The following is an 8,880-nucleotide window of genomic DNA, read 5'->3' on the forward strand; positions in this document are numbered from 1 at the left end:
ACGATATAGCCACAGCAGAGGGTGGCAGATGGGAACTGCAGTGATGGATGAGCCCTGCAGCTCCATCCAGTCCTGCAGGTGTTTTGCTGAAAGGTTCTGCTCTGGAGTAGAACAGATTGCACGGAACAGGGTTTTATTTGAACATTTTCCTCATTTAGGGCAACTTGAAATTTTCCAGCTGTGTCTCTCAGTCAGTCCAAGGGGGAAAAAAAAAAAAAAAAGTAGTCAAATAGACAGGGTGTGCTTTTGTTATGGATTTGTGTCCTTAAATTCTCGTGAGTTAAATTTGACTCTTCCTGTTACGGACATCATTTTGGTCTTTCTCTTTTATCCATCCAGTCGTCATGAAACTTACTGGAGGAGCAGATCTTCGAGATCACTGCAGTACAAAATTAAGGTTGAATTGGCCAACATATGCAAAAAGTCTTTAGTGAAGAACAGGTGGATGGGTGGGCAGTTAAATGAACGTGTGCACCGGCTCCGTGTCTTTGCCTTAGACGAAGAGCATGAAATGAAAAGCAGTTCTTAAAAATGTCAGCAAATGTTTTCCTATTTTTTCTTTTAACTTTTGAAACTCTAAACCAGCCCATCAGTATTGTTTCCACTGAGCGCAGGGTCAGTTTGAGGCTGATTTATGTCCTGAAGCAGGATGTTTGTAGGGCTCCTTCACATTTTTCTCTCAAAAGCTTTGCCAGTGGATGTGGGGATTCCCACCACTTGCCTGCTTGCAGCTCTCTCTGGGTTTTGCTAAGCTCTTGCACAAAATACCACTTGCTCACTGTGGAAACAGAACATCCCTCTTTCAGTTTCCCATTCCAAACTGACATTACCTGGAAACAGAAATAGCGCTCTTGTATGTCTTCAACCTATATCTTGGTGCTAGTAAAGCCTGGAATCTCACTGATTTCCATCTTACAAGCCCAAGAGAAGACTTTTGCAGGACTGGCACCTTTTGGAGAGCTCTCTCCTGCCTACCACCCACCAGGCTGTAGCCTTTCTTTGAGCACAGCTGTGCCTAACACAGCTAAATTGCTTCCAGGGATGCAGAAGCCATTGGGACAGACAGACACATGCACATACATCCAGTTTGGTGTGCAAATCTGGCTGAAAAGCATCATTTGCCATGATATTAATTAAATATCCCCTTACGCTGAGAGGTGGGTGAGAACTTCCTCTGTGGCCTGAGCCTCGACATTTGTGACTTTGCCACATAACAGAGGGATTTGGAAAGTCACCATGTGGAGGGACTGGGAGCAGATATACAAAAAAGTGCAGTAAGAGTCAGCTCCTCTGTAATGAGCTTGTTTGTTTGTTTGCTTCCGAATTCCTTTTGAAGTCCAAAGTAATCCCCTGTGATACTCGGAGAAAGCAAACTAGGCTTTCAAAGCCTTGCCTTTGAATTCTGGAGAGCAGAACGCTTTCTCTGTGTTTCCAGCATGTTTTATTCTCTTTGCTTTTTCTCTTTACTTAAGGGCTCTAATTTGTCTGATTAATTGGGAATGCATACGCTCTTCTCTTGGCCTAACACAATAGTGCACTTTGAGAGTCCCTTCTCTGCCCAGAGCAGATTCACTGAATCCTGTTTCCATGTCAGCAGAAGAAGAATTATTATAGAGTCTCCTCCTTGGATTATAAATTAATAAAATCTGATGTGGGGTCTGCAGTCAGCATTGCTGCCCTGGGGCAATATGTTAAGTCAATGAAATGCACCAGCCTGTGCTGTGGGAGACTTTGAATGGGAGAAGGAGCAAAGAGCTCCTTCAGCCTGGAACGTTAAGCAAGCAAGAAGATGGTTTGCCCTCAGAAAGTACAATGTGGAGAGATGGAATACATGAAAATCATGGCAGTATGGCAAAAGTCAACACTGCTCGTCTTCAGAGTGGAAATCTGGTGTTCCATGCTGGCTTGGTGCAGGGTGTGGGTGCTCTGAGCATGAAGCCCACATGGGTCTGACCCAGCCTGGCAGCTCCTCTCTCCTTAAATGCCTCTGCTGTGGTGCCTTTCACACGTTGCTATAATACTCAGCTCTGTCTTTTCATCTTATCCTCAGAAACCTGCTGTTTTCCCCAGCGTCACGAGAATCTTTCCTCCAACATCCTCGTAGTTAATGAAATCAAAGTGATGCCACTTCCATTAAGCAAGCAGCAACCCACCAGAAGGGAAATGAGCTGCCAGCTGCAGCCCTGCTGGGCTGTGTCCCGTATCCTGCTCCTGGCACGCACCCCAGCAGGCACCCAGGCTTGCAAGGTCAGCAGGAAAAGTTGATGGCACAAGATTTGTACCCACTATCTCCCATTTTTGATGGAAATATGATGTCTGTCTGTCCTGCTAGGGCAGAGGCACGGCAGTGATACCACCTCTGAGCCCCAGCTACCGAAGTGGAGCAGCATCCGTGTGTTAGCTGTGATGGGGCTCAGTGGCTGAGGACGTGCTGATGCCATCTCTGTTCACATGGGTTTGGGCAGCCAGGTCTTACAATGCTGGTACCTTGGTAATGCAAATATTTGCAAACATTGGCTTCTGCCTTGGGCTGAATGCCTGCCCCATTGCTGGGGGACTTGTGTCCTGAAGAGATGGGACCAAATGAAGTCGAGTGCTAAGTTTTGGGTTGAGAAAAGAAGAAAAGACAAAACCTGTGGTAGACCAAACTTCACACCTAATGGTGTCCAAAGAGCCCAACACTTAAATTCTGGTCAGTGAGGGCTCTCCTCAAAGTTGTCAATGAGAGTGGCTCTACAGGCAATTTCTGGATTTTCCCTCTCCATTGCAGAGTGAGACCATCTGTGCCATAGCTGTGGCTCAGCCCTTCACAAAGAAAAGGGAAGAGATGAAAAATTCAGAACCAAATGCCAAGATGATCTCTGAATCCTGGATTGCATCACACTGAGGTCTATTTGCCCTTCACCGGGGACTGCATCTGATGAGGAGCTCCTACACGCAGTACTCACCATGTGGCACTGCCATGGAGAGCCCTGTGCCGTGCAGCGGAGGTGGAAATCAGGTAGCAGGCAGCATCCCACTTCAGCACACAACACAGCACTCATGGCCCATACTGCAGGCTACGTCCCAGTATATCACGGAAGGGATCTTTTAATTGAAAGCCTTAATGTTTCTCGTTATATTTAAAATTAGAGCGGAACGGCAATAAAATTGGTCATGGAATGGAGTCAAGTTTTAAGGGAGAGAAGGAAATGTATTTTTCATTTCTACATCAGAGCACCCTTTAGAAGCCTATGCACAGTTGAATACGTCAATGCAAGGATTAATAATTAAAGGAACAACATCTCTGAGATGCACACAGGGAAGCAGCGATCCAGGCTGGAGGCTCCGGGGACGCGCTGTTAGTGCTGGCATTTCACCTCCTCCTGGTGCTCCTCTTTGTACAGAAAAGAGCTTCCCCACATCCTCTCCCAATAAACATACTGCCAAGTAATTTGCAGTCAGTGGTTAACCTCAGCATTCCTCTGGGGAATGGTATCCCTGCTGGTTATCAGGTTGATCGTGGAGGTGGTCACAAGCGATTCGGGCAGATACTGTTGGGGTGAAACCCTGGTGGAGCGGTGCAGCTGAGCAGACAGCCTGAGTCCAGCGTGACTCGGAGCTGCGGTACCCAAGACCCGTGGGAAGCAGGCTCCGGAGCCGCTTTCTCTCTCCTCCCAGGAGCCAGATGGATGTCAACAGGCTACTGCGATGAGACGGAGCCTCGCCGTTCCCCAGCATGGCCCCGGGCCAACAGAGCCTGAGCGCGGCTCTGCAGAGCTGTCCTGCGGCACCATCCTGCACATGGGCACGAGCAGCTCCTGGTGCTGGTGCTGCAAAGCCTTGCCTTGCTCTGGAGCTTGTCTCCATCTCTGCCTTCAACGCAATTTCCCTGACCAGGCCCCAAACGCGCTTCCTCTCCCTCCCCATCTTGCCTTCCTCCATGTTGGTAGTCTCCTCGTTCATTAAAAACCTGCTATTTATCTCAGCAGCTTGGAACTGGGTTGCGGCGTGGAATTAAAACCAGCTTTTCCTTTTGGCATCCACCACTTTGTGTAATTAATAGGAAAAGAGAAAGCCAGAACATGCAGGTCAGCCCTGAGTTTGAGGAGGAGATGGATTGGACGCAGCCAGCACCAGCCGCGATGCTCTGAGCTGGCTGCAGGAAGAGTGGGCTGCATTTTGGGGCCAAACTGGGAAAAAAAGAGAGGAGATGATGTTCTTTCTTTCTCGGTTGCTCCCCTTTGGTTATTCCCATCTGAACTCAAAATTTGGACCAAGCTGCACTCAGTGCTTCACACTCAATCTTCTGCACCTCTTTGCTGGGGAAGCAATAGGAAAGCAATCCAGCAAGGCTTGACCGCACATTTCCACAGAACGTGCCATGGTGAGAAGGTCGGGATGCTCCAAGAGCTGGAGATGGACGCCTTGAAGGAGACCTGGAGGCCTCTTGCAGGACCCCAATGGCTGGCAATCTCACACCCTCACCAGCACCAGCTCCTCTTCAGCTGCCTTGGCATGAGCAAGCATCCCCATGTCCAAATGGGAGCGCTCCCATGGGGTGACGTAGCCCTTCCCGTGTCCATCCAGCGCACAGGGCAGAGCCTTTGGGCACCGACACCGGCATCCACGCGAGGTGACAGTGCTGAGACCAGGGGCAAGACCCTCATCCTGCCTGACCGCGCTGCCAGGAGCTCGTAGAGAGCAAACTTTCCTCCCTCTGGCTCTCCGTCTCCAGGCACTGCCAATAGCATCACTGCTCACGAGCGGCCGTGCCGGCTCTCCAACGCCTTGATTTACACTTTGTTGCTGCTGCCACCGAGGAACTCCCGGTGCTGCCGGTTTGCCAGGATGGTTCCCACGGGCACCGAGCTGCTGCTGGAGCCGGCGGGACAGGGCCAGAGAGCATCGCTCCTGAGGAGCAGCACCGACAAATTGGGATTCTAGCCCTTTAAATCCGATCCGGTACTGAAAAAAAAAAAAAAAAAGAGCGAGTGAGCAAGCAGGAGAGAGCCTTCAGACTCTTTTAATTAACGCTTGTACTCTATTCTGTCTCCCCAAGTCGCAGCGGGTGCTCTCACTTCCTCCGGACCGGCTCGGGACACGGCGGCATGGCGGGCGGCGGCCGCTCACCTGGCAGCAGGTACGCGCTGGGGGCCGGGGCTGCCGCGCGGCTTCATCCCTCTCCTCGCTCTCCCCGTTCCCCATCTCTTCCCATTTTTTTCCGCAGAGTCGCACGGGGTTGGGCAGGGTTGCACGGTGCCCTCCTGGGGACCCCGGGCTCAGCCTCCTCCCCTCCTCGCCCTTTGCTCCCCGTTGCGTGCCCTGGATGTTTTTGTTCCCCTCCCTCTTTAAATCCGAGCGCCGCACTGGGTGGAAGACAAGTTGGTTACCTACGGCACGAGGCACGGCAGAAGTTGCCCCCGCGGCCGCTCCTCTCCTCTCCAATCCCCGCCGCCTCCCCTCCAAGTGCACCAGGTGAAGAGTTTGGCCATATCCTTTCATGCGCAATGCAGAGCGCTCCGAGGAAGCCAGGTCCCGGTTATTGGGAGTTTCATCTGTTTCACTGTTCAGCAGCACAGCCCACAGCAGCCTTTGCCGGGCTTATAAATGGCCCTTCAGTGGGAATGTTGTTGGCGGAGAACATTTAGCTGCTAACCAACACGTTCCCCAATTGATTTTTCTCTCCCCCTTCTGCTCCTACCTGAGTGATCTCTTCATTTATATTTCTGTGCTCCAGAGCTGTTTCTTTACATTACGTATCGCTGGTCCTCATGTTTGGGACCCCCAAGCTGGTTCTGCTCCTTGCAGGTGGGTCCCGTGCGGGCGAGGGTCCCCAAAAGCCCTCTCCCTTCCAATGGGAGCAGAGGCTCTGCCAGGGAAACATTCATCTTGATGCCTGGCTGAGCTTAGGAACACTTTTGACGAATAGCAAACCTCCTCGAGGCTTGAAATAGGGTTGGAAAAGCAGCCACTAATCTCCTTGAGCAGTGCTAGATGGTGGCCACTGCTCCCCGTAAATCAGGGACAAGCTGTTTATGTATGGCATGTTGAGACGTTAGCGCAGCAAAAAAAAAAAAGTCCTCCCATTAATCCACCGGCATCAACTCCAGCTTGCTGGCATTGTGGAGGGCTTGTGGGGGAAATGCTGTGAACTCAGCATGTCTTACAGCACCTGGGAATCTTGGGGCTCCCCAGCAGGGCAGAAAAATGTGCCTTTTGTCGCCAATATTAATTGCTTTCAGTGAGAGAGGGATGGGACAGGGAAACTTCCGAGGGAAGCGGAGCTGTGTGTGTCAGCATCCCAACAGCAAAGCCAGTGCACCTGGAGGGATGGGGTGTGTTGTGGGCAGCGATGTGTTCGGAAATACTCAGAGAGGAGGAGACGCTGTCGGCGAGCAGAAGCAAAGCTGCTGGGCAGAGAGAAACCGCAGCGTGGGCTCTGCGGTGAACTCACAGGGGTGCAGGGCTGGAGGAGAAAATAAATAGTGCACGCCCAGGGTTATGTGGTTATTTGTTTTCCTGGTCTGGGTTCCACTCCGTGGTGGCTCTTGTGTTGTTGCTGAGATCTGTGCGTGCGGTGGTTGAACTGTTTGAGGCTCTGGGTGACGCGGTGATGGAACTCGGCGCAGGATAATAGCTGCCTTGTTCCACTCCAGGGACCTGGCAAGGAACCCTGAAAGTGCCCTTACTTCTGTGTTTGGTCTGGGATCCGAGTGGGGCTGTGGGAACACATGCCCAAGAAACAACCTTGAAAACCAGGTAGGTGCAGCAGTGGTGGGGACCCCGCAGTGTGGGGCAGAGCCCCCCGGCCATGGGCAGCGATGGGGGCACGTCCCCTGCCATGTGCCATCGCACCACCAGGACGGCCAGTGGGTGAGGCGTGAGAGCCACCAGAAATAGAAGCAGGCAGAGATGGAGAGAGCAAAACATCCGTCTTGGTTCAGCAAAGTGACTCAAGCCTCGTGAGCACGCGGAGGGTGGGGAGTAATTATTTATAGTGCCATCAGCAGAAATAATAGGATGAAATGAAGGGCTGAAAAGTTTTGCTGACTCTCAGAGAATGCGTCCTGGCAGGGGTTGATGGTTCCCAGGCCCAGACCTTAACATCTCCACCACTACCAAGTTTGGAGCCCAGTGCTGGTGGTGCCGGTGCCAGCAAACCCTCACCAGGAGGAACCCCCCCCAAAATGGGCAGGGAGTGTGGAGCTGCTGAGCTGAGCCCATGCACACAATGGGATTTATGCATGGGATACGGCTCCCACCTGAGTCAGCACTGACATCGTGGCTGGGATCTTTCTCCTTTGATGATGCGCTGGCACTGCTGCTCAGAGCTGTGGGTGCCCCATTCCTGGAGGTGCCCCAGGCCATGGATGGGCCCTGGGCAGCCTGAGCTGAGGGGCACTCAGCCCACAGAAGGGGATGGAACTGGACGGGCTTTGAGGTCCCTTCCAACCCAACCATTCTGCGGTTCTATGATTTGGACAAGAGCACAGGACCATTGCTCCAAAACAGGATAGGGCTGTTGGGTTTGGGATTCCCATTCTAATTCCATGAACACTGTGATTAAAAGAGGGGGGAAAAAAGCTATTTTCGAGATCAGCAGTTAGTGTAATCCAGCTCATTGTTCTCCATAATTAAACTCTGCATTGTGCGTTTCAATAACGCACTTGAACCACGATGACAAAAGGAATTAGAGGGATTGGCAGACAGACGCAGGCAGAGAAGAGCTCACCTGGCATCACTCAAATTAAAGGTGACCTGCTTAAGGTTTTCTTTTCCAAGCCGAGAAAATTGAACTTGGGCTCTTCTTTGTGGCTTTGTGGCAATGAAAAGGCCTTTTTTTTTTCCCCTTTTCTTTCTTTTCTTTGGTTATGGGTGACAAATGGCATCAAGCTTTTTTCTCCCTCTTTGGGCAGGTGCTGGGGGGCTGCAGTGTGTGGGACCTCGAACCCAGCCAACCCCTGGCACATTTGGTGTTCTGTTTGCATCCTGCAAACACTAAGGGGCAATAAGCATTTTGTAATCCCAGAGCTCATTCCTCCCTCCATGCTTCCACCAGGACACTTGGTATCAGGAGAGACCAGTCTGAGTGGGCGCAAAGACCAGAGCTTCATAAAGTCCCAAAAGGCAATTTGCTCTGCTTGTCAATCTCCATCCATTCAAGGCTTTCCTTCTACAAGTGAGACCTGAATTTCTGAAGAAAGAGCAGAAAAGCAATTCTTTTTTTTTTATTGCAGGTAATAACCTTTCCCACTTCCTCTACTCCATACACTGGAAAGAGCAGAAACACAAAAGACACAGTTCTCATTTTCGCTTTTTCTTTGCCAACCACCTTTAAACAAAAGAAAAATAGCAGGGTTTCTGGAGCAGGAAGGTTCCAAAATGGATCTGACTGAGATAAAACCTGAATTTGCTCTTTCTAGCCGCTAGACTCTAATACATTCTTCTATTCAGAACAAGGGACATATGTCAACCCCATTCTACGTCTCTGGCACGATATTACAGATTGAATTAGTATGATAAATTAAACATAGTCGTAAAATTCCACAGAGGTCTTAGATTGTAAAAATGTATTGTATGAATGAAATCGCACAGTTATTAAGCAGCGTGCTTGAGATATAAACATCGGCGTGGCACCGCGGTTGGGAAGGAAGAGAGCATTCAGTCTGGGGCTTGGGGTAATCCAGATGTGGGGTTATCAGCGCCCATCATCTGCGGTGTAGCTGGACTCAGGTGGCCTCTCAGGGCAGGCTAATCCACCATCTGCTGCCGTGTTTTCTTCTTTGATTTTTTTTATCCTTTTTTTTTTTTTTTCCTTCAGGATTCTGATACTTCTTTTTTTTTTTCCTCTTTGGACATAAGCTACTTTTAGCGTATGAGTTAAACCTGTGTTTTAAT

Source organism: Numida meleagris, chromosome 18 (genome assembly GCF_002078875.1).
Source record: "Numida meleagris isolate 19003 breed g44 Domestic line chromosome 18, NumMel1.0, whole genome shotgun sequence".
Classification (NCBI taxonomy): domain Eukaryota; kingdom Metazoa; phylum Chordata; class Aves; order Galliformes; family Numididae; genus Numida; species Numida meleagris.